The sequence below is a fragment of the Pleuronectes platessa genome, chromosome 24, assembly GCF_947347685.1.
Source record: "Pleuronectes platessa chromosome 24, fPlePla1.1, whole genome shotgun sequence".
NCBI classification, from domain to species: domain Eukaryota; kingdom Metazoa; phylum Chordata; class Actinopteri; order Pleuronectiformes; family Pleuronectidae; genus Pleuronectes; species Pleuronectes platessa.
In genome coordinates, this window is record NC_070649.1 from 9,780,365 (window position 1) to 9,805,675 (window position 25,311).

A 25,311-nucleotide genomic window follows, 5' to 3' on the forward strand; every position below is an offset into this window, starting at 1 on the left:
AACGAGCGCAGCCATGTTTGCTGATTGCCGAATGCCATCAGAGATTATTTTGCAAAAGGAGGAGGTCGCGCAAACTCTCTCTTTCCAACACACACACACACACCCACGCAGACAGCCAAATGACAGCACGGATTGTTGGTCAATGAGATATGACATCTGTGTTGTCAGTGTTTACGGAGGGCCTGTCAGAAGAGCTGCCTCGCCAACGCAGATTGAGTCACGTGACTCGTCGACTTGTGGCCAATTTGTCATCCCAGAAGCGACAGGGTCAGAAGGGGGGCGGTGTCAGGAAGCCTGCGTTCATGTGTGGGTGTTTATGTGTGTGCGTGTGTGTGTGTGTGTGTGTGTGTGTCTTCTACATCTCATGTCTCTTCACGCGAACATGAGTTTCCTGTCAGGGGCGAAAACCGATCAGATTCGGAGTCAAAAGAGCGCTTTCTTGTTTTTTCTCCGACTGCGGGCTTTCACGTCTAATTCATACAGACCCTGACATGGAAATCGTTTTCATTAGAGGCCTGTTCAACTTCTGAGCCAGTCGGAAACGTCTTAAGACGGAGGCTCCACTACCAAGGAACAGTAAAGGACAATATCTCTTGTCTTAACTGCCTTCCTTGACTTCCATCACCCTGCAGAGAGAGACCCGGTTCTGGGAATTACGCCAGGCTGCTGCGGGCAATGAAGTTGTGACAGTCGTCTCACGTGAATGATGTACGGTGCAGTGAGATTTGTTTTTTTTCTTCTTCCATCTCTATCGTTATGGCAACGCTGATGACTTTTGGCCAGCATTGGAAAAACAACTTGCATGTAGGTCAGAGGCCCTGGGATCTTGCTTATTTCTTTTTTTCTTTTCCCCAGATCAGAATCGGGGAGGAAATAAAGTGCGGCACCACGCGGCTTTCTGCCCTTCACACTTATTAGAAGCCATCGGATGTGTGTCACGGGAGGGGGAAGCATCAGAACTGGGACGACTGGAGCTGTGGTGCCACTGGTGATGGAGGCAGGTGACGGGAGCTTGCTCCAGGCCAGATGTACGGAGGATTTTTTTGTTTTGCTTCAATTCTCGCCAAAATAAAACTTAAGCTTACTGTCACATGTTTATCAGAGGTAAAGATTTATTTTCCAAACGTCTTGTATTTAATCCTTTGATACACAACATGGGTCAAACGTGACCCGATGGAGTTTGAATTGTAAATATCTTTGCAATAAATTCATTTCATCATTCAGAATTCCAGGAATTCCTGATGTTTTGATCATTACAAATTCTTATTTTCATTTGTGCTTTTTAAATTTTTTCATAAAAATTTTTTTTTCTGTGCTTCTTTGCTATATCTTTTCAAATCTATTTATTTAATCATTTAATATTACAAAGTATTCATTAAAATATCATGTTTTTGATTACCACAAATCATAAATTTCCTTTTCTGTCTTCATTTTTGAACTAAAATAGTTTTTGTATTCCTACATCAAGTTTACACACATGGGTCAAAAATGACCCAGGTAAGAAAGTGTGAATTTGATAGGAACCTTTGATTTCTAAATGTTCGTAGTTAGGAACATGTTTACTGTGGACAACTTTTCACATGCCACACTTGTCAGAACTACTACGTTATTTTCCTCTACTGGTGGGAAAGAGAAATATGTCCAATATTATTAGCTAGCTGTTAACATATTCTCTTTTAGCTAGCTAATGTTAGCTTATGTAAGCTAGTTCAATTCTAGCTAACGATAGCTATGTCAACATTATTTAGTCCTGACCAGTAGAGGAAAGTAATGTAGTAGTTCAGACAAGTGTGGCATGTGAAAAGTTGTCCACAGTAAACATGTTATGTCAAGCCGTGCATGAAATAACATTGTAGGTCAATACGGATCATTTTTTACCCATGTTGTGCCTTAGTAGGGGTTTGCATTGCTTGTGTATCAAAGGGTTAAGTGTGACGTTGAAAGTGTCATTGTGAATTTACGTTTTGAGGAACATGCAGAGGAAATTCAACAAGTTTTGGGGGGAACTTCACAAACCAGGCCAAGCATTCTGCAAGTTTTCATTATCCCGCATTGATATCGTGCCATGTCCCCCTTCCATATTCCGTCTGACTTTTGATTAAACCGGTGAGAAAATTGCAATAAATGTGGAAAGACTCGTCCAAAGCAGAGAGCCCCCCCCCCCCATTCCACCAACACTGCTTCTTTCAGGTAATTTATTTTTCTTTGCATACAAAATACGTCGCTCCGGGTGAAATATCACTTGCTTCTCCGCTCGCCCGGTCTGGGTTACGTTTCACTCTGCTGGGATATTTTATACATAACAATTATAATTTACAAGGGTTTTTTTCGGATCCTAATGCTTTCTTTCAACAAGAAACATGTGGAGTGGAGCTTAATTGTTGAACGGATATGACTAAAGTGGAGTTGAAATATTACTAAAACTTTATTGGGAAATCAACACTTTAACCCTTGTTTACTCAGGAAATGCGAATACAGAGTCTTTTAATATGTGCACGTGGAAGTGGTGCATTGATTTGGATTTGATTTTCGAACCGTGTATCAACCAAACTATATTTGTCATTGTTGCGATGGCTCCGGTGACCCTGGTGATTGCATGATCTGCTCCCCAACACGTTTATTTTGGCTTCATAGGAGTAGTACTACCTGAACACTGCCTCACATGGACTCTAGTACAATAAAATGTATTTAATTTGGCTAATTTCTCTTTTATTGAGCCACTCCTTGGCACCCTTGAGCGTTTAATCCCTTCCGTTTGTTTGTTTGAGGTTCACACCAAATAATCTCCACAGCTCTCCACCTGAGGTATTTTAACGGAAGAGCCAATTACATCAAGGTTGTAGCTAATGAGGCTGTCCCCAGATCTTAGCGGGGGGGTTGCCTCCAACACAATGTGCCACGGGAAACCTTTTGGATTTGCCAACTTCACCCCATGGTGTATCCTGGTTTGTTTTGTACTGGATTTGTGAGGATTCGGGTTCTCTCTCGTCTCTAATGGATTATTCAATGTGTGTTATGTACATTTTGTCAAATCGGGGCTGTTGCCTCTAATTTGACCTGCTGTGCTTATTACGATAGTGAGCTATAATTTAACTTCTTTATACCTCCCAGGCCTTGAGTGTATAAGCCTTGATCGCCCTGTGCGTCTGGTGAAAGCCTGGAAATAGTGAAAAGTAAGGGCCAAGTGCAGTTTTTGAACAGAATCTACATGAGGCAAATTTCTTGTTTTAAAAGGTTGTGTTTGTGGCGGAAGTGAGTGCACATGCTCCCCCCAAATGTATCCCCTCGGTGGCAAAACCCTCACAAGCTCTCCTGACTTCCTGTCTCCTGCCCGGACGCATTAAATCAAAAAACTCGGTTGGTGGCTCACGGGAGACAATGATGTCCTCTCTTGCTTGATAATCCAGGCACACTTAAAGTTTGGGCTCTCCATCTTCTTGTCATGTGGAAGCCATCTCCATGCCGCTCCCCTCCCCATTCGCGGAGGGAGAAAGTCATTGTGATCGTTACTAGTCGGCGGGAAAAAAAAAAAATGGCATAATGAAAAATCCGGGGCTCGAACAAATTGCCCGCCATCGCCGAAATTCTCTTTGCTCCCTTCTTTTCAGTGATAAAGAAGACAAATTGTTCCTTTGACTGGAAAACAGCTGAGATAAAACATTTTCATTGTCCTTCATTTTCTTTCGGCTTTCTTTTTACCGGGGGTTCTTCTGCAAGTTAAACGCGATGGGATTCTAAAATGAACAAACCCTCAAATGTATCTTTCTTTTTAAATTGAAACACTACAATCAGGCTTCACTTATAGTGTCAAATGAACACGTTTTGTCCACTACAATTAATAATGGGTGACACACTTGAATGAATTCTGGATTTTTTTAACCGTTGTTTGACACTTGCCTTGCTTTAGGAAAGGTTAAGTTGATTGATAACGCGCATCAGGTAAAAGAATGAATAAATATGTGTTATATGAGGTAAAAATGATTCCTTCATTTCTTTTCTTCGGCGAATGATTGTGCAAGAGGAAAATGTAAGACTTCAAATTTCACCTCATCTCAAAGGACAGTATCATAACGTATAATGAAAGCGTTCCGCCTACTTTAGAAATAGATTCTCTCTGTCATCTCTGTCCATTATTCCATTTAACGCTGCTCTACATAGGCTAATAAACCCCATTCAGGCCGCTGAATGCACTCTAATAACTACCAATCAAGCCTATTTATTGTGTCACCACCACCATGCTCCATGGATTTGATTGTGTACAGCAAGAAATGCATCATTCATACCAAGAAGACCACACAGAGAGGGAATAATAATCAATTTTACCCCCCAAAATGGTCTCAACTAGTGGACAAATATTTACATTTTAAGTGAAAACATCTGTGAAATAGTTAAAATGCAGAGAATTGATCGTAAAATGCACTTTTCACAATCTACATCTGTCTTTATATTTTGCCTTTCTTTGTAGGGAAGGAGCAACCATCTAAAAACCCAGCATAGGCAACATTTTACATTTTTCTTAAGAATTCTTTTCACAATAAGGTTTTATTGGTCCACCTATACTTGGCTGTACTATAGCATATACTATACTTCCTACCTATACTACCAGCATCATGGACTTCAGGCACAGTAAACAAAAACGCCACATAAACGTAAAAACACTTAATCATCAGACGTGAAGCCTGCAAGCAATTCTGCTTATTTTTCAGTTTCCATCGTTTAACACTGTCTCTACTTCCTGCACTAGTCAGAAGAATACCAGCAAACATACCAGGCTGAGGGTCCATTTGATCTGGATGACGATAAATTAATTTCCTGCATGAGGTGTGGCATATGCAAAAAACTGCAGCAGCTTCAACAAAGTAGGACCCGTTCAATTATGAGGACTAGAGGGGCAGGAGCAGATCATATCAAGACCTTAATGGGGAAATCCATGGGTCTGACATTGCAATTAGGGTTGCAAAGGGGCGGACAATTTTCGGTAAACTTTCCATGGGAATGGTAAATTTTGAAAAAAAAATTACATAAATTAAACGCTGAGCAATAAAAAAATCTTTCAAAACTCTATTTTAAAGATGTATTGAATGCAGCACAGGCTGAACGTTGAATTTCAACCCTCCACTGTACATTTCTCCATCACATGCACAGATAATTCCCAGCATCCTTCACACTACAGCAGGGCTATTGAGGCCTGCTGTAGTGTGCAGGACTAGTCAGGTAAGTTTCCATGATATTACTGGGGAAAATATATTAGCATGCTGATTGAGGATTGTTCATCTGTTCATCTAGCCTCTTTCTATTCATTTATCCAGCAATTGTAAAATATTTTTAAAGACGATTCCAATTGGCCAACTATTTATATCTCTGGCATTGCATTAGTGTTTTTTACAAGCTTTTTTCTCATCTTATTCTACAGAACAATTCCACGTGCACTATCTCATGTGTGGAGACATTTCACCCCAGCCAATGTAGAAGGAAAGGCTGTGTACATTTGCAAATACTGTGCAAAGACTTATGTTAAGAATGACACAAAGATCCATAAGCATATAGCCAAGTGCCCAAAGTTTCCTCAGGGCTCAAATCAGTCTATGACAAAACAGATGTTTATATTTATGTCTGTATATGACAAGGTAAACACAGCTAGTATAAATTATCAACACAATTTCCAGTTTATTCCTGTTGATTTCCGTTAATTCCCGTATATTCCCGTTAATACAAGTTTCCAACTTTGAATATTCCCAGAATTTTGAAACCCTAATTGCAATACAACCTAAAAATGTGGCTTCATCTCTTATCCAGATCACAACTTTGAAATAAAAAACAAATCTCAAAGTTATTCTACAAAGTGCACTAGGGCCCTCCTGCATTTTCTCAAGCGCCTTTTGCACATCCTTGTGTTTTCAAGGCTTTCCCGTCTCTGATGTCCCACTCAAGATATCACCGAGGGACTGTTAGCTTTAACGTCCGGCTCGCTGCCTGCAAACCGGATGGTGTTTGCAATAAGATAAAACATTTGTTTGAGCAGAGAAGTCCGTCCATAGTTACACATTTAGAGGGAAGAAAAGAGGAGAATAAGAATAAGAAGATTAAAGCAGAAGCCTCTTACTGGGTAGTTTAGATTGACTTATTGTGTTCTAATCTATATTTACATTATATATCAGTGTCGTGGGGATTTGATGTACCAGCTTATTAAAACAGGCATAAATATTATTGTGATTTTTTTACAGTTTAGACTTTTTCAAAAGGCTAGTGAAAGGAAATAACACTTCATCTGATAAATACTGCACTGGAGCTTCTTTCATTAGTTCTGACATCTCTGAAGATTAAATATGACCATCACTCCTTTTCGTATATCAAAGAGAGAATTATTATTTTTATCTGATTATCAATGTTGCAAAGTCGCCACATGAATAAAAAAAGAAAATCAAAGCTGGTCCCTTTGAAATCATCGGCCGCGACTTATTTTATTTATTTGATAACAAGCGGGTTTCACGAGGTAATCATTTCCTCGCCGAGCAGATTGAAACCTCACTGCGGGCCACTTACGTGTTTTTCGGCTTCATTTTTCTCCAGATTTATGATTACCTGTATGAATAAGTATTTCATCACCGCGCTATTTCTTCCCCTGCTCATCAGGGCTCGGAGAGGGGCCTTGATTTGTGACGGGCGGCGTGTAACGACACCAGCGCAAGATGAAGTCGCATTACAGCTGTCTGCCGTGATCATCCGTCATCAGAATGGCGCCATTAACAAAATGTGGGCAGGTATCAGTCACCGGGCCAAGGCGCTACCGTCCTTATGACACCGGAGTGTCTTTGTAATGTATGAGGGGATTCAAAGAAGAATCTAGCTCCTCAAGCGAAAGGGGGGGAAAACATAGTAAATTGGATATATTTTGTGTTTATAGAAGTGTACAAGGAAATTACAGTTCACCTCCATGTAAGAAAAAAACACACACACACACACACACACACACACACACATCTCTTATCAGTAATTAAAGTCACCACTGTGTCTGAACCCCTGTCTCTTCATAAGTTATCCATCAGGCAGTGACCGAGAGTTGAAACCCAGTGTATCAGTAAATAAATCATGGGGGGAAAAGAGCGAAGGAAAAAAAAAAAAAAAAAAAGTAGTAGAAGCCCTTCTTGTTGTTGTTCTTCATTTTATCTTGTGTGAATAACAGGACCTTGGCACCTGCAGGAATTATTCATATCGCCGCACTTATTGTGCCGTTCCCCCCCCCCTGCCGCGTGGAGCCGCGGCGAGGAGGTGGGCCGGCACCAGTCACTCGCTCACGGCGTTTTCATCTTCCTCGACCGACACGAGATTGTACGGGTGTGACACCGAGGCTGATGTATCGGGAGCGATCGCAGCTGCGACTGCTCACCGGGCGATTTCAAAAGGAAGCGCCCCCCCCCCCCCGGGGCGGATTTTTCCCCTCAAATTATATCGACTAAAGGAAAAAATAGAGAAGAAGGCTATGTTGCCTTGAGGAGCGTTAGCCCTTTCGACCTCGCCTATACCCGTCTGCGTTTTGAAAGATTGGAAATGACGGGTTTTTCTTTCCTTTTTTTCCCCTCACATCTGTAGCATTTGGTCTTAAATGGTACTAAGAGATGCCAAGGGTCATGCCGGCGAACAAATAACGTTAAACGGGACGTGTGTATAATAAAAATAAATGTCTAGACGCCTCAATATTTTAGTGGTGATGTAATTGGCGCTAACACAACTAAATGTCAGGCTGAACGCCACGCACCTTTCAGATGCTCCCACCGCTTAGCTAAGCCTTTAGAAACATGATTATTTATGGTAACCCCTGGTTCAGGGAACACAGACAGAGATCTCCAACAGGGTCAGGTTTGTCAGTCTGTGGAGAAAAGGAACTCGCGGGCTCAGAGTGCGACACGGCACAACTGCTCTGTGATACTGATGTGTAGCGTTTCAAGGGACTGCAGGGGGGGGGGGGGGGGGCAGGCAAAATAAGGAACCTGGGGGACGTGGGGGTTTGACGAAAACCCTTCGCGGTTAGGGGGGGGGGGGGACTTGCAATTGAATCAGAACTTTACCTCACATTGAACAACCTGAGTGAATGTCATGACACAGGACTTTATCCGCTGTCAACTTAATGGCAGGGTGTGGGAGAACAAGCTGACAGAGGGCACATCTCCACACCTAACACTCGGAGACACATGGCTCCAACGCCCACAGGTCTTCACCGGGGCCTCGTGTGACTCCAGGAAGTGACCCGTCACATCAGGGGCTAGGCCCGCTGTCACCACCCTGACCTCTCTGCAACAAGAGGTTATTTTTCCTTTTATTAAGAAACATCCACATCACGAACAGGGGGCTTTGCTTCTACAGATCTCTACCCGTCAATATTGGATAAATAGCGACGGATAAAAAGCGGCTCCCCGCGGCGTTTACCTTTTGTGACAAGACACTTTGTAAAGGAAAACTGACTTTGCTTGAGTCTGATGGCGCGGTCGACGCTCAGGGCTGATTAGAAGAAATCACTTTTCGCTGTCTCCTGAGCGGTGATGGGATATACAACTCCTGAGTTTCAAAGCCGGGAGATCACACGACTCGCCAAGGTTCACTCGAGTCACCGCTTCGCAATTTAAATCACCGCGGAATGACAATCTCGACACGAACGCAAACAGGCCGGGGAACAGCTGAGTCGAGGCTTCTCTGTTGTTTGCGATAAAATAACTCCAGTTGGGAGTAGCGTGCACGTACCACTTGTTCCATTTCAAAGCATAAATCGTGGTGGTTATGTGGTGGAGCCTCACAGGTTTATTGGCTAGAATCCGCAACATCAGAATCAGAATCAGAATCAGAAAGTATTTATTGCCAAGTATGTTTACACCTACCAGGAATTCGCTCTGGTAATTGGTGCATACAATGAACATAGAAACATAAAAACACAATAAGTACAACACACATAAGAAAAGCAATAAATAATAATTTTTTTAAAATATATTTACACACTATTAACCTCGTATTTACCAACTTTTTCTAATATTTATACAAAGTAACATTTATTTAGACATAAACATATCTAAATAAAAATATATAAAAGATAAAAGATATAAAAAGGGAAGTAAAAAGTGGAATGCAAAGTGCAAAACAGTGAACAGTGTCAAATTGCAATATGCAATGTAATGCAGTATAATGTAATATAACATAATGTGTTAATTTAACACATCCTGTTAGTTTACAGACCCTGAACACATCAGTTGGATTTGAGCGATGGGTTCCTATGGGACCACGGTCAGCAGCGAGCACACAGCTACAGTAAGCTGGGAAAAAAGAGACGTCATTCACGAGTTAAACTTTGTCCCATAGTGCTCAGGTGAGTTTCAGGGTTGTAATAGATTAAATTACATGGTTGACAGTTAGTTTGATACCATATAAGAGCAGAGGAGTCGAGAGGCTGCGAAAGCTGATGTCACTGTCTGACGCTCGAGACTGAGCACACGGCTGTTTGTGCTCAGTTAACTTGATTCACATTGAACTTGTGTAAAGTACCGGTTGAAAATATTCAGTCATTCTTTTAGTGTCAGCACAAACCGTGTGCGTTCTTCAGGGCTACACACTCAATGGAGACATCCCCTTGTTCCTGAACCTTCACCATTTCAAAGTTGAATTGATTCCTTTCCTTCTTCAATCCATTTGTGTCATTTCACGGTCACGTGGCTGAATGAAGGATGGATCCCTCCTTACTTTCTAAGGCTTTTCATCGCGTGCATTGCCAATAACCTTTTTGTACTAATTTCCTGTTCTGATCAGTTTTACAAGCCTTCACAGAGAGTTATTGTGAATGTGTGGCGTCATTAATGAGAATGTGATTAAAGTGAGTTTGCCCGAAATCTCGCCTTAAATCAGAAACCCATTATATTTGAAGGGCGTGCTCGCAGGTAGGCGCATGAGCGGGCTTCTTTGGAGCGATTGAGAGACCACAGGGATACGTCAAAATGCAAAAAGCATTTTTCCTGCGGGTGTACCAAAGGGATGGGGGGTCATGGCAATCACAGATGTGCATCTGGAAGTGGAAATTGCTATTTCGCCCCCTGAAATGGCGGCGAAGTCAGACTGCTGCAGAACAGGGGCTGGGAATTTAACAGGGCGGAAAATACAGAGTGATATAGACCGGACCTTTTTTTGATTGGTTGCCTCGCTAAAACACCTATGTTCCTGTCTTTTTTCTGGGGATGGGTAATTAACCGAAAATATTAAAACAATATAGGATTCCGTGCTGTTTGAGCCTGCATGTCCTCCCTCTTCACTCCCCCTCTGATCTGCACTCACTGTACACATTGACAATAAACACCCACACTAATCAGATGTAGGCTCGATGTTTACTCTGTGTTAGATTGATTCATTAATGGTAATCGGGGTAAAAGTTTGAAATACTTGATTGAGTTGAAATCACACAATATTCTTTAATTATCTGTTTTAAAGTTAAATATTAAGTGTATATTATGAAATATTGATGTTGGCACAGTGTCCAGATAGAGACGCGTTTCTCTTGATTTTCAAAAAGTATATTCAAGGGTTGCACTTAGGGTTGCAAAGGGGCGGACAATTTCCGGTAAATTTCTGGAAACTTTCTGGAAACTTTCTGGAAACTTCCCATGGGAATATTAAGCCCGGGAATTTTGGGAATTTAAAAAAAAATAATAATACGCAAATTAAACGCTGAGCAATAAAAACATCATTCAAAACTCTATTTTAAAGATGTATGGAATGCAGCACATGCTGCACGTTGAATTTCAACCCTGCACTGTGCATTTCTCCATCACTTGTGCAGATAATTCCCAGCATCCTTCACACTACAGCAGGGCCTGCTGGAGTGTGCAGGACTAATCAAGTTTCGATGATATTACTGGGGAAAATATATTAGCATGCTGATTGAGGATTGTTCATCTGTTCATCTAGCCTATTTCTATTAATTTATCCATCAATTGTAAAATATTTTTAAAGACGATTCCAATTGGCCAACTATTTATATCTCTAGCATTGCATTAGTGTTTTTTTACAAGCTTTTTTCTCATCTTATTCTACAGAACATTTCCACGTGCACTATCTCATGTGTGGAGACATTTCACCCCAGCCAATGTAGAAGGAAAGGCTGTGTGCATTTGCAAATACTGTGCAAAGACCTATGTTAAGAATGACACAAAGATGCAGAAGCATATAGTCAAGTGCCCAAAGTTTCCTCAGGGCTCAAATCAGCCTATGACAAAACAAAATGTTTATATTTATGTCTGTATATGACAAGGTAAATACAGTTAGTATAAATTACCCTCAAATTTCCAGTTTATTCCCGTTAATTCCCATGGAAAGTTTCCAACTTGGAAAATTCCCGGAATTTTGCAACTCTAGTTGCACTGGTACCGTCTCATATACACTGGGAGCCGCACCTCTTCTGTCGAGCACTTCACACTGATGTGCAGAAGCTTGATGACAGCCCCTGCCTGAGAGGCTGCTGGTAGATAATTGTTCTTTGTGCTTCATCTGCGAGTGCTCATAATGTTTTGGCTCATCGCTGTTTACATCAGCAGAGCAGGATTAAACAGAACTGGATGGTGCCCCACAGCTACAGCCCACTCTTCCGTTTTGGACGCTGCCACTCCATTTGCCAAGTTCTCAACAAGGAGTATTGGGTGAATTCAATATTTCCAACGATTCTAAAGGAATGAATTGAGTTTTCTGCGAAATCTTACAGCTGTGAAAGCATCAGGATGTAGGTTCTGTTCTTCACAGACAAGTCAACATGCACCTTTCCTGCAAAGCTCTTCACTGGACAAGACCAGACCCGTTAAACACGTATGCTACATACACAGCCACACACATCAACTGGTTTAGGGCCTCCTTGTCCTCCTATTTAGATGGCTGAGACTTGTTCTCGGAAAAACATCAGCACCTGTTCTCCTGCTGCTTTCCATGACGTGCCTGGCTTGCAGTTATCAAAGGCTAATACGATCTGGCACTTTTTACAAGCATCAAAGCCACCGAGAAATATTAACCACAGGCTGTTTTCTTCTTTTTGCGATCGGCTTTGAAGCACTTGCCAGTTTGCTTCTTGAGTGGATGTGAAGGGGTCAAAGGTTTCGAAAGTCCCGCTGTTACCCAACCTAGTGCAAACGCACATCCTCAAAATGCCTGTACCTGCTGCACTCCCATTACCATTGACCTCGCACAATAGATGCTGACAGATTGACATTCAACTGATCATTATACATAAAAAAAATCCATGAGTGAATGCACTGAAAGACATGAATGAAAGAATCATGTCCAAAAGTGCATGTTTTTTCCCAGTCTGGTTTTATCGCGTGTATCCCTGGTCAGGTCATCGGTAGTGCTCCCAATAAGGTTCCAGTTATGAGCTCATGTGCCACATGCCCTGGAACCATCTATAGCGCATATACCATTTGGCTGCGAGGGGGGGAACTCATCTGTTTTCTGCTTTGGAGTGGATGTGCATCCGGACATCCATCATAGCTCGGTCCATTGTTTGCGGGTGTGAGTGTGTGTGTGTGTATCTGTGCGTGCGGCATGTGGTGTTTCTGTCTTATCATCCCCCAACATCATAATGTGGGCCAAAGCACATCAGCCAGTGTAATTGCTCTTCTATCTGACTCCCACAAACCTCTCCTCTCCCGTCCCCTGCGTACTCACAAGCAAAGAGAGGCCATGTAGTGTGTGCATGTGTGTGTGTGTGTGTGTGTGCGTGTTGAAAAAAAATAAATAAAGCATGGCAGTTACTTTTTTATGATGATATCACAACTGGGCCTGACATCTGTGTAATGGCAGTGTCCAGGTTGCGGGGAGAGAAGTGAGGCGCCAGGTGACATTGTGTCAGATGTTTTATGGAGAGATCCGCCGCGCACAAAGAGAGAGAAAGAGGGCGAGGGAGAGCGAGAATCGATGAGCGCGCGCGAGAGGGCGATAACATCCTCCCACTTTATGGCGTGATTGGCAGATACATGGCAGCTTTTCCTACCTGCCATCCGACTCAGCCATCTTGAACTCGTCGTGGAATGAATTCTCGCTGTGGCAGTGACAGTGACGGCGGCCCCTTTATGGAGCCCGCACCGGCGTTATCATCATTGGAATGTGCCATCGCGCCGTCAGTACAGTAATTACATAGTAGTTAGCCATATGAAGTCGCCTGGGTGTGTTGCATCCGTTGGTGCAGCAGCCGTAAGAGACCGTGGCAGATCTGTTGAACTTTTATTTTGCTGATGATGGAAACTATTCCAATGAAATGGATATTTTTAGAATTTTTGTCTATACCCTATGGTTATGATAGCATTGTAGTCATATATAGGGTTGCAAAATTCCGGGAATATTCAAAGCTGGAAACTTTCCATGGGAATTAACGGGAATTAACAGGAATAAACTGGAAATTTGGTGGGTAATTTATGCTAACTGTTTTTACCTTGTCATATACATACATAAATATAAACATTTGGTTTTGTCATAGGCTGATTTGAGCCCTGAGGAAACTATGGGCACTTGACTATATGCTTCTGCATGTTTGTCTCATTCTTAACATAGGTCTTTGCACAGTATTTGCAAATGTACACAGCCTTTCCTTCTACATTGGCTGGGGTGAAATGTCTCCACACGAGAGAGTGCACGTGGAACAATAGAATAAGATGAGAAAAAAGCTTGTAAAAAAACACTAATGCAATGCCCGAGATATACATTTTACAATTGATGGACAAATGAATAGAAATAGGCTAAATGGACAGATGAACAATCCTCAATCAGCATGCTAATATATTTTCCCCAGTAATATCATCGAAATTCAACGAGCAGCGTGTGCTGCATTCCATACATCTTTAAAATAGAGTTTTGAATGATATTTTTATTGCTCAACGTTTAATTTGCGTATTTTTTTTTTTCCAAATTCCCCAAATTCCCGAGCTTATTATTCCCATAGAAAGTTTCTGGAAATTTACCGCAAATTTTTCGCCCCTTTGCAACCCTAATCATAAATATGGAGAAATGATATACAACTTTCCACACCCACCCTCTGGGATGAAGCAGCGGTTGTGATTTGATGGAGCTTCCTGCAGATCTGTCTCATCCCTGTGGAACACTCAGTTCTATAACCGCACCAATCTTCCTATAACACAACACAGAACTCCCTTTTGAACAATTAAATCTGTATGGTACAATTCCCAGTTCTGTGTTTTAGCTCTCCAGAGTGAAATGCCTCTCAGTATCTTTAGGTTAATGCCCTATAAATGAAATCCATCCATTCATCATCTATCCTTCATCAGTTATCCTTTGAGGGTCATTGGGGGGCTGGAGCCGATCCCAGCTGACATTGGGTCTACCAATGACTGTCGGCCGACAACACAGAGCGTTTATACAGACCTTCTATTGGACTATGAGCTTTGAGGCTACACCCATGTTCCGTTACAATAAATTGTTATCTACCCCAATACATCCGCTCTGCCCCCAGCTGCAATACCAGAAGAGAAACCACAATCATCTTTTGCGCATTTGCTTTAGTAGATGTTCCTCTACACATATTGTCTATTTATTATAAGTATGTTTATGTTTATTCTTTAATAAATAAGCTTCCCCTCAGGGATCAATTAAGTTTCTTCTGACTTTGATTTGATACTTTTGCTATTGTTTTGGAGACACCAGAGATTTCACTTTTTGTACGCTGAAATCACATGATACCTTAAAGTTGACTTTCTTACTGCCTTCACATATGTCAAGATTTAATCGTGTAAGCACAAAAAAGACAAAAACATTGCAATCAGGCAGAATTTGCCTTTAATGGACAAACGTGGCTGTTCCCAATTACCTGTAAAACCTATTTTTGAAGGGAACTTCAATATTTTACAAAGAAGACAAGCTCTCGCTTCTTTTTCCTTTATTAAATTTAGACCCTGGATGAACACACGTATGAAATTTACTCTAAAAGCCTTAACACTGAAAATTAATACTAGTATCACGTGGGCATATTTTTTTCCTCCTCCCCGACATAGCTGCACATGCATTATGGAAATGCTGATACATAAATGTGTAGGCATGATAAAGTGGCCAGGGCCTATTCCTGAAATCCCTGCACAATAAAGTGCTATTAATTTTGTGCCTCGAAAGTTAGTTATTATTTATGTACATGAATTTATTCATCTTTTTTTTTTTCAAAAAGGGGTTGGGTGGTTGTTTCGCCGGGGTTTTTGTCCGGGCCATTTCTGTAGGAGACCTCATCACTCACGCCTCAGATCTCCATTTCCCCATGAATAACATTGACAGATGGAGGACAACTGTCTCGTTGCTCTGCATGGTAAGGAGTATGCATGTGTGTGTGTGTTTACGTATGTGGGTGAGTAAGAGATAAAGGGAGAGGAGTGACAAATAGAGGGGAGATAGAGTATGTTTGCAAGCATGTCTGTATATGGACTTAGGATATCTCTATGTGTGAGCAAATACACGTCTGTGTGTGAGTGAGAGGTGTGTGTGTGCGTAATCTCTCTGTCCACGCTACACAATCCTCACACCAATCCCTTACTTACAGCGTCCTTTATGTCGTCTGTGAATGCAAGCGCACTGCATAATGCACATGGAGTTTGTGAATGTGTGTGTGGTGTGTGTGTGGCGCGCATGCAAAACGTGATGAATGCTTCCCCGGTGCTCGCCACTCTGAGAAAACACGCCGCCTTCCACTTGTCTTCAGCGCAATTAGGTTAAATAATGATACCACATAAATTCACACAGCAGGGAGAAGGCCCCCCTGGCCTTGTCGCCCCACTGAAATATGGCTGAGTCCTCTGTGAATGGAGGTTGAGTGGACGAGTGTGTGTGTGCATATGTATGTGCGTATGTGTGAAGGGTTGGGTACCATATGGAAGGAAAAAAAGAAATCGATGAATCCCAATTAGAAATTTGAAGAGCAGTATAGGTATTAGTTCCCACTGTAAATTAAAGTAGAGACACATTGAAAGGCAGAAGTAAACATAAAAATTAACACTTTGTGCTGAACCCATTTGGTACCGATTAAAAAGGCTAGCTATAAAAAGATAGATGACATGATTGCTCCCCCAAAGTGAAGCCAAGTCATCTGGATCACCCCCTGGTGGCTGACTGCAGTAGATCATAAACGCCACGTCCTCTGTGTTAGTGGATGGGACATTTTTCTGATAAAGTTTGATAAGTAATTTGATGCTATGAAAATGGGGTGAAATGGGATGATTGACAGCTGAGATCGACCTCACCGCCTTGCCTCAACACGGCGATCACTCCGGCTCCGAATGATGTCAAGAGCGCAAGATGGCCGCCCCTTTATTGCACGTCGGGGGGAAGTGCAGACGTGTCGTTAGCATATCTTTGAGGCTGCACAACTCGCCACATAAATATCGATCAGGGCAGCATTAAAGAGACGTACACAAACAATTATAGAATCAAAGCCATAAAGTTGGCATAGATTGAAGCAGACGCCAAGTTATCCTAACTCATGTATCAGGCTGTAATAACCCGATGTCTGCATCCCGAGATAGTGAGGCATTGATTATTGATTGATTGTTTTGCAGACGCGACAAACCTCCTCCTCCACGGTCTACACAGTCTGATTTTCCGGTGTAAAGTTGTAGTGTCTCTTTAATTCCCACTGTCTGTGATTTTGTTGTGAAGCCGAGATCTGTCCATGCTATCAAAGTATAAAGGCTACAAGCAGGAGGCTTTTCCTCTGACAGGCTTCTATCAGATAATAAACTGGACACAGTAAAACGGAGATCTGTGCGGGGACATGAGTGCGCTACCAGCTCACAAACCACGACCTTTATGCGACCAGTTATCTATTCCGAGAGTCCAGATCAATGAAAACAACTTACCAGAAATCTCAAGGACAATCCAGGCCCTTGTTTTCTGTTCAGATCGCGGTAAATCCATCCAGTTCTCCATACCCCTGATCCTTTAAGGGTGGCAGGGGATCTGGAGCCAATCCCAGCTGACATCACAGGTCGCCAGTCCATCAAAGGACTGAAATGTAGAGACAAACAACCACTTGAACCCCCTAAAACCTAATCACTCTCAGATTTAGACCTCTTAGGATTTCACCAGTTAACCAAGCCCAAATCTGGGAATCGAACCCCTATTGCTGTGAGGCGCTCGGGAAGTAACACAGCCCTGGTTCTCCAGCAACAGCCACCACTACTTTCTCCTTCATGAATGTTGTTTCCAGGCGAAAGGCCTCGTAAAAAACATGAACAATGTTCAAAGGTGTTTTTCTGCTTAGAAGTTAACTTTTTTCAACTTGAGGCATTCACAGCATGCGACGCACACTTCGGGCGCCAAAAACACACAACTGTGCACAAAACAACGACTGTTTTTGGAAAAACTAAAAACCTAGAAAAGATGCATCTCGGTGCAAAAACTACACACAGTCTAATCAGGCCCCAACATAGTTAAAAGACAGATGTGAGGTGACTTCAACATCTGGGGCCAAGGTTTCTGTTTCACCAATGTTCCACCTCGCTGCCGGGCCAGCCCACCTCCAACTTAGAGGACCCGCCTCTAAAGGACCAAGAGACGGAGAGAGAAAGGAAAAAAGATGGAGGGCTGGAGGAAAACAAGGAGAGGAGGAGGGAGAGAGGCAGAGCGGAGATGCTGCGATGAGGTCGGTTGCCGTGGCAACTAGCGGAGCGGGGTCTCTGATATATATCGTTCCCCCCCTCCGAGAGAACGAGGGAGAGCGAGCGGGAGGTGGAGGAGAACAGACAGGGAGAGTTAGTGAGTTAGTGGGGCGGGTTGAGTAGGGGGGAAAAGAGGAAGAGGGAAAAAGAGTTGACGGCGGGAACAGGAAGAGGGGAGAGAGAGAGTGAGAGACAGAGAGAGGGAGAGAGAGACAGAGAGAGAGACAGAGAGAGAGAGAGATAAGAAACCAAGGGATATAAAGAAGACACATGGACTGAGAGGGATCGCCATTAGTGGGACAGTAATGAAAAAAAGAACAGATAAAAGAAGTCACAGTCTCTCAGGTACTTTATTATTTCCTGGACCCCGGCTGCCTGGCTCATCCCCATTATGACAAATCTGTCTCGTTTCCGCGTCGGGAGGCGAGCCGATGGCTTCGCAGGACAATATGAATCTGCCCCGGGGTCAATGCCCTCGCCCTGTGTCCGACACCCTCGCCACGCACACACACAGGAGCGCTAGAAATGGACACACAAGTCGTAGTTAACATTACTGCGCCGGCAGTCGGTTGACCCAGACATGGACACAGGCATGCCTGGGAGACAAATCCTAATTACGGGGGTTTGTCTCTGAGCAGTGGCATTAAGGGGCAGGCGGAGGGACACCTTGCACTAAATTTAGCCCGGGACACCAGGCAATTTCTTAGCGGCACCTTTTCCCTGCATCTCGATAATTGCACCACACATCATACGCGGCAATATATATATGTTGTAGCTCTGCTGTGTCGCCCATCATATAACATTGAAGAGCACCCCAGTGGAATCACAATTGACCTGTTGGCTCCGAGCTGTTTGTTCTGTCTATTAGGGAATTATTTACCTTGCTCTCCCCTGCATGGCGCAGCCTCTTCCACACGAGACGGAGGCTAAGAGGGTTGGATATTTTCTCTTTTTATTTCCATAATCTCAACATAATTGTGTGCTATCAGATGCATTATGGATGACATATGCGGGAACGCACAAAGGACAGCGCTGACAGTGAATGGCTAAGGCCTTTTCTAGCTGTGCTGCGGCTCACCTTGTGTCGCCCGCTCCTGAGTTTTGTGTGTTTGCCTGACCGCTCATGTATGTACCTGTATGTATGTGTGTGTGTGTGTGTGTTTGTGGCCTGGTCTTGAACCCCGCGGGACAGAATTTGATATTGAATCAAGCGCAGTCCCATCGCTCATTTGGAGGTTGTTACATGAATGACACACAGGAAAGCACTTAGGATGACGGATTCTCGACAGGATCAGATGGAATCTCAAAAGTCATGTCAGGGAAGTCTCGTTGGAAAGGGCACACGGGACGAGGATTCAGCGACGGTATGATTTATGAAAGTAAAGGAATACGCGGTAAATGAAAGGACCAAAGACAAACTTTGCGAGTTAAACTGTCGGAGGGCGACGTGGAAACGCTGAGGGAACGAAAATGGAGCCACAGACTTTGGGGATTTGACAGTGGGTGCATAGCAAACAGGGCTGGGCAGTAGGTCAACAACATTAGAGCACGGTGGCATTTTATGAGAGCCATCAAGGCAAGGTGCATCATCCGTCAGCGCGGCGTTGTATGAGCTCCCGCGACATGTAACATGCCCCTCAGCATTTCAAACAGCTGCAAATGTAACATTTATAAAACCGATATGCCAGTGTCGCACCCGTAGAGATGCAAAGCGAACATGATGAGGGGTTGATGGGCACTATTTGGTTGCCTCACTTGAAAAAAAAATGGTGTTTTATAAGCAGTCACGGGCCCAAACAATATTTGCAAAACATTTTCATTTCCTGTTTTTTTTTCTCCCCTCCTGCTCACAACAGCATCCGGGGGGAAAAAATGGGAAAAGATTGCATGAAATGATACGCAGCGAAAAAAGCTAAGCTTCCAGGCACAGTGTGATATGATTTATCATTAAAACACTGCTCAGGTTTGACTCATTTGACTCTTCATTTGTATGGGGAAACCCAGTGGCCATCAATATCATTACTCACATACTGTAATCTATCATCCACGGTCTCACACCCATTGCTTCTTAGCTCTGCGCTGCCTGGGGCTGTGCTTTAAAACTGAGACTGAACACGGCCGGAACCTTCAGCTCACCTCTGGAGCACTTCGACATATAGGGACTACATCCTTAAGACGCTTTTACTCCTGCTTTGTTTGGATCTTCTGACTTTTCAGCTTAGTGTGAAAGGTGCCTCAGACCATGTTCTGGACCAACGGACAAAAATGTTGTCTCTTTTGCAGGAAATGTAGACAGCAGGTCCGAGCCAGTGTTGAAAATTAAAGGGAAATTAAGCTAAATTTTCCTTTAATTAAAGGTGACAAGTGTTGAGATATCTACCTATCTATATATCTATATCTGTTTTACCTGTATCCTATGAATAATATTAGCTGTATAGTCCATATAATCAATAGTGCACAATACAAAGTATAAACTGTCACTGTAACCTGTGTAACTGAAACAACATGTTTATGACAGTTGGTTCCTCAAACAAACTGTGAGCCAGAGAGGTGGAAACAGGAACTTGATACCCAGACAATACTTTGAATAAGCTTATGCTATAACTGTTTGTTTCTTAGAGTGATGTCTAGACCGTTGACTGAGACGCAGGGTCAGGCCCAGGACACAACCACAGAAAGAGCGACTAAACATGAACTAGACATAGTAACCAACTGGTAACCATGCACATGAACTTGTGACAATCTGATAAAGTAAAATACAGTTTGAGGTAAATGTGAGGTGAATAATCTGCATAGCTGCACATTGAGGAAGCAGCATACATTAGACCAATAACTGAGTCTCCTCAAAAAAGGACCTCCTCTGTGCCCACACTGTGTCTCATTATATATACTGTGGACTAACAAGGCTTCTTCTCGACATGATCCAGAGAACCTGGTGACGTGTCCAGCAGAACCCCAGAGAGTCGCTGTAAGTATTGTTCTTATACAATAAACGTATTACTGTGAAACTTTTGAACATGGAACTTGTCTAAATCATTGCCTTTCCCACTTGAACCTTGAATCCACGAACACGACGCTGTCCGGTTTGGACGAGTACCGGGCTCGACACAAGGAATTTTCACTTCACTCTTATGCAGATTGACCTTAACTATCTGTATGTCAAGTTTTAAGAAATTCTATTTGGGCAAATTCACAAATTTTGCCTAGGGTTAGGGTTAGGGTTAGGAGGATGTTGGCGCCTCTAAAAAAGGGAGGACTCATTTTACTGACATCATCTCTGCAGTCATAAACACCCTGCGGGATTATTTTGTGACAGTTTACGTTCCCACGCCACATTTCCAGGCTCTTTCCACCAAACTCAATCTCCCAGTGGAAAATATACGAGCCTCCCATCCCGCAGAAGCTCATATTCCGGAGCTTTATGTATGACTTCCCATCTTCTTCCCAACTCCATGATTCCTTTTCCTTCTTCCTCCTCGCCGCCCCACTGGTGCAATTTGTACCTCCGCCTCGGAGGTCGTGACCCCTCCTTCTCCCGAAGGATCACGCCATGGAATTATAAAGACAGAATCACAGGCTTCCCCACAGCCAGGCTGTTCACAGGTGGGGGGGTATATTAGGGGAATGACCTCAAACAAAATGCCGGTTGCCCTCGGCGGTTGGGTATACAGGTAATATCTCAAATTTAAACAGACCATAATGGCCAAAAAAAGAAGCTCCCTGTGTCATCGTTCCACCTCCCCCGCCCCTGCTGGACTCTTTAAACACATCTCTTTGGTGATTGCTTGATACAAATGCAGTGCTCCATGCTCATTTCACTTTGGCTTCAATTACACTGTGCAAAGATTGGTAGGCATGTCGGAACGGGGAATCGGGCTTTAATCATTCATGATGGCCATGTCTAAGTTGGGTATGCCCTGAAGTGCTATGTCTCCCCTTGGTTTCTTTCCTCTCTGATGCTACAGTCCGTCTCCGTCCCTCTTTTTCTTTCCCTGTATAGCCTCCTCTGTCTATCTCGTCTTTTTGCCAGTTTCTCGGGGAGAGGAACAATTCCTCTTTGGCTCCACAGCATATTTATAGCATTATATTTATGAGACATGCTGTTGTTTTATCGTTATGCGGCGTGTTTAGTAGATCTGCTGAAAAGCGTTAACATCAACCAGTAGTGAGGCCTTTGTTCCCAGAGATCTATCCCCAAGTTTTGAGCCATTGTCATTGTCTCTTGTAATTAAAGTGAGAAATTGTCGTCAAATTCTCGCTAAAGCGAATTATTGATGTCTCTATAACACGAATGCCAAATATTATGCCGACCACTTATATTCCTTAATAAACCTTGTTATAAGTTGTCATACATTCCTTTAAAGATTTATAAAATAGTTTTAGAAATACACAACACTTTCTAATGGACGATGCAACATATCATAAGTAGTTAAAAACGGCTGGGGCAATTTCATGGCCCCGGATGCTCTGCTTGTTCATCAAGAAACTCTCTTCTTCCCTCCTTCTTCCTTCAAATGGAATCAAAGCCGCTGACAAACAGGTGGGAAGTCTGAGATTGCGTGTGGAGCCTTTCAGATACCGCATGCCACCTTTCTTTATGCCCACCATCGACAAAAGGCAGTGGGGGAACAGCAGCTCCCTCACTGCCATTACTTTGCATGCCATTTGAGATTGTTTGCCTCCTGCCAAGTCGGACTGCCGTTTGACAATTTGTCTATTTCCACATTGTTTTTTGGCCTCTTCAATATTGACTTTGTTTTGTCTCCTTGTTGACACCGGAGCCCCCTGCTTCTGTAACAGGATGGCATTTCCATTACCGCACTTTATCTTCTGTCGCCAGGAGCGGGCGGCGCCACATCCAGTGGGCCATAATTGAGATCGCCGTGTGGCTGCGGAGCCCAGATACTCCAACCGGTTGACGCGAAATTGATTGCCAGGTCTTAAGTGTTTCTTAGGATTAAGAGTTAAATGCACATGGTGGTAGAATCCACACAAAGTACAATCAATCTCAGAAACAGGAGTTAGGTAACTGGTACTGTGAAATGTTAGCCTCTTGAGAGTTGCAGGTCTAGTGCCTGGCTCAAGGAGTTCTCTACATCAGGGGTCTTCAACGTTTTTCAAGCCAAGGCCCCCAAACTGGTGGAGAGATGGAGCAGGGACCCCCTACTATATATATTGTATACAATTGTGTTTTATATCAAACTGGGTCTAGTGCCATATATAAACATAGCTACCCTGTTAATGTGCATTCAATGCTAAGCTATTCAAATATTAAACGGGTTCATATATTCATGTTTTTAATTTAAACATGTGCTGGGTACAGGTTGGTCATGCCACTGCCATTTATAAACATACATTTTGCATACAAAACTGAGCTATTAAAGTAATTCACAGATTCATGTTTTTATTTTAAACTATGTATGTAGAAGAGACAGTGAATCCTCAAGCCATCTGTGGATGGCACACATACTCCCACATTAGTGAGATGTCGGACCCTGATGGGTAGCACACAACTTATCTAACCTTGGACGGATGGAGGTTGTCAGGCAGAGGTTCATATCAGCCTCACAATATGTTGGATGCATGTTAATGTGTATTTAAAGACATTTAAATTTGTAGGGAAAAAATTGGTTAGAAAATAAATCAAAAATTATAAAAAATATAAAAAACTGTCTAATCAATCAAACATTTTGCGACCCCCCTGCAGTACCTCCGCGGACCCCCTAGGGGTCGCGGACCCCCTGTTGAAGACCTGCGCTCTACACCAAACTGCATCAGTTATAAGAGACCTGTAACCTCTTTCAGTCCTAAGCAACACCCAGTCATTTTTGTCTAGTTTTTTTAATGAAGCACACACTTAGTCATTAGTGTTAAATGTTGGGAAGGTGCCAACAACCATTACCAATGCATATTCTGTGCAATAAGGGGTTCTTTAAACAGGGAAAGCTAGAATAGCATCAGTAGAGGATACCTCCACCACACCCAGATTATGATGATCAGAAACTCTACTGAGATCACAAATGGGGCGCTGTGGCCTAGGGGGTAGAGTGGTCGTTCTCCAACAAGAAGGTTGCCGGTTCAATCCCCACTCTTCCCCATCTGCATGCCGAAGTGTCCTTGGCAAGATACTGAACCCCTAAATGGCCCCTCATAAATGTTGAGTGTACTAATTGTAAGTCACTTTGGACAAAAGCGTCAGCCAAATGAAATGTAATGTAATCACAAGAATGTAAATGTCAGATTGACAATAATATCTCGATCAACTCCTTTTACTAGATGCAGAACAAAAACGAAAATTAATAATAATCTGTGTTATTTCAGTTAAATGTCTATATATTAAGTTTATACTAACTTTTTTTTTTTATTTCAGTTGGACCTGCAGCATCATTACTGAGGCTGACTCACAGACTTTTGCTAATGACTTATTAAATGCTCCCATGACCCTTTATTAATGACTTATTAGCGCGAGGTTGCAAAAGCAAGCTGTGACGTATTAATAACGTAATGATTTATGACACATACCACTTAAGAAGGGACACTTTTCAGACATTTCTAAGACGTGGTCCTTTGCGACTCCGAGAATCTGCATCGCACTGCACTTTGGGCAGTTTTCGATACCTCCGACTGTAAACGACGCTCAATAATTTAGTGCTAACCGATGGCTTGTGGGGCTTTTTTTGCTGAGCACAGTCTGCAGTCCGGTTTATGAAGGCGCCTCGGACCGGAGAGCTTTCTCTAGGTGGGAGAGAGAGAGAGGGACGGAGGGAGTAAGAGAGAGAGAGAGAGAGAGGACGTGAGAATAAATGAGACAAATAGGAGCTAGTGATGGAAAACAAAAAAATAAGCAGCCGTGCGGGCGAGACAGCGTTGAGACAGCCCCGAGAAAAGTGTCCTGTTTAAGAGGGAGGTCAATAAAGTGTGCTCTGGGTTGAGAGAGAGGGCGGGAGATAGAGATCGAGATAGAGAGCGAGAGAGAGAGTCCTCCTGCAGTTTTTATGAGCGGGCCGTTCTCCCTGTTCAAGCGGGATGGCCTCTCATAACAGAAGGAAAACAACTAATCAATAATTGAGGAGAGCAGTAAACACTGTGTGCACAGCAACTCTCGGGGGGGATTCCCTTCCTGGGGAATATGCGTTTTGCCGCTTGTGTGTGTGCGTGAACCTGTCTGCTAGCTTGCGTAACTTTTTTTTTCCTTTGCTCATGTCTGCCTCTGTAGATAAACAGCCAAGTTATTATTAATTCTGGTAGATAATCTAACTGAAGCACTGCCTGTGTTGAATTTTGAGGGCATTTGGGGAAATGGCCGGATCGATGCAGGGACTGTCATTGTGGTTGGAACCGGGTCACTGCTTTAAGAAAGTTTTAGTCTTTGCTCGTGTGAATGACGTCTTTTCTAATTAAAATTGTTCACCTCAACTTTACATGTAGAGGGCCCTAGGGACCATACTTCAAATCAAACCAAGCACCAAACAGATTCTATCAAACCGCATCCTTACAATCTTTAAGCAATTATTTTGCTATCCAAATTTAAACAAAGTTAAAGTAAATAATAGTTCCATTTCCACTAACCTAGTTATGTTTTGACCAGGGCTGTCATCTTTCATCAGGAGAGGTGGTGGAATAGTGGCAGAAACTTGGACTTTGGGCA

At 42.9% G+C, this 25,311-nt stretch overlaps 1 long non-coding RNA gene across 1 annotated transcript; it reads left to right on the forward strand.

The window, feature by feature from the left end:
• Nucleotides 1-319: 319 nt before the first annotated feature.
• On the forward strand, nt 320-1,226 carry LOC128431183 (uncharacterized). Its single transcript, XR_008334118.1, has 2 exons — nt 320-708; nt 856-1,226. It is a non-coding gene; the product is annotated as an uncharacterized LOC128431183 (long non-coding RNA).
• The last annotated feature ends 24,085 nt before the right edge of the window (nt 1,227-25,311 follow it).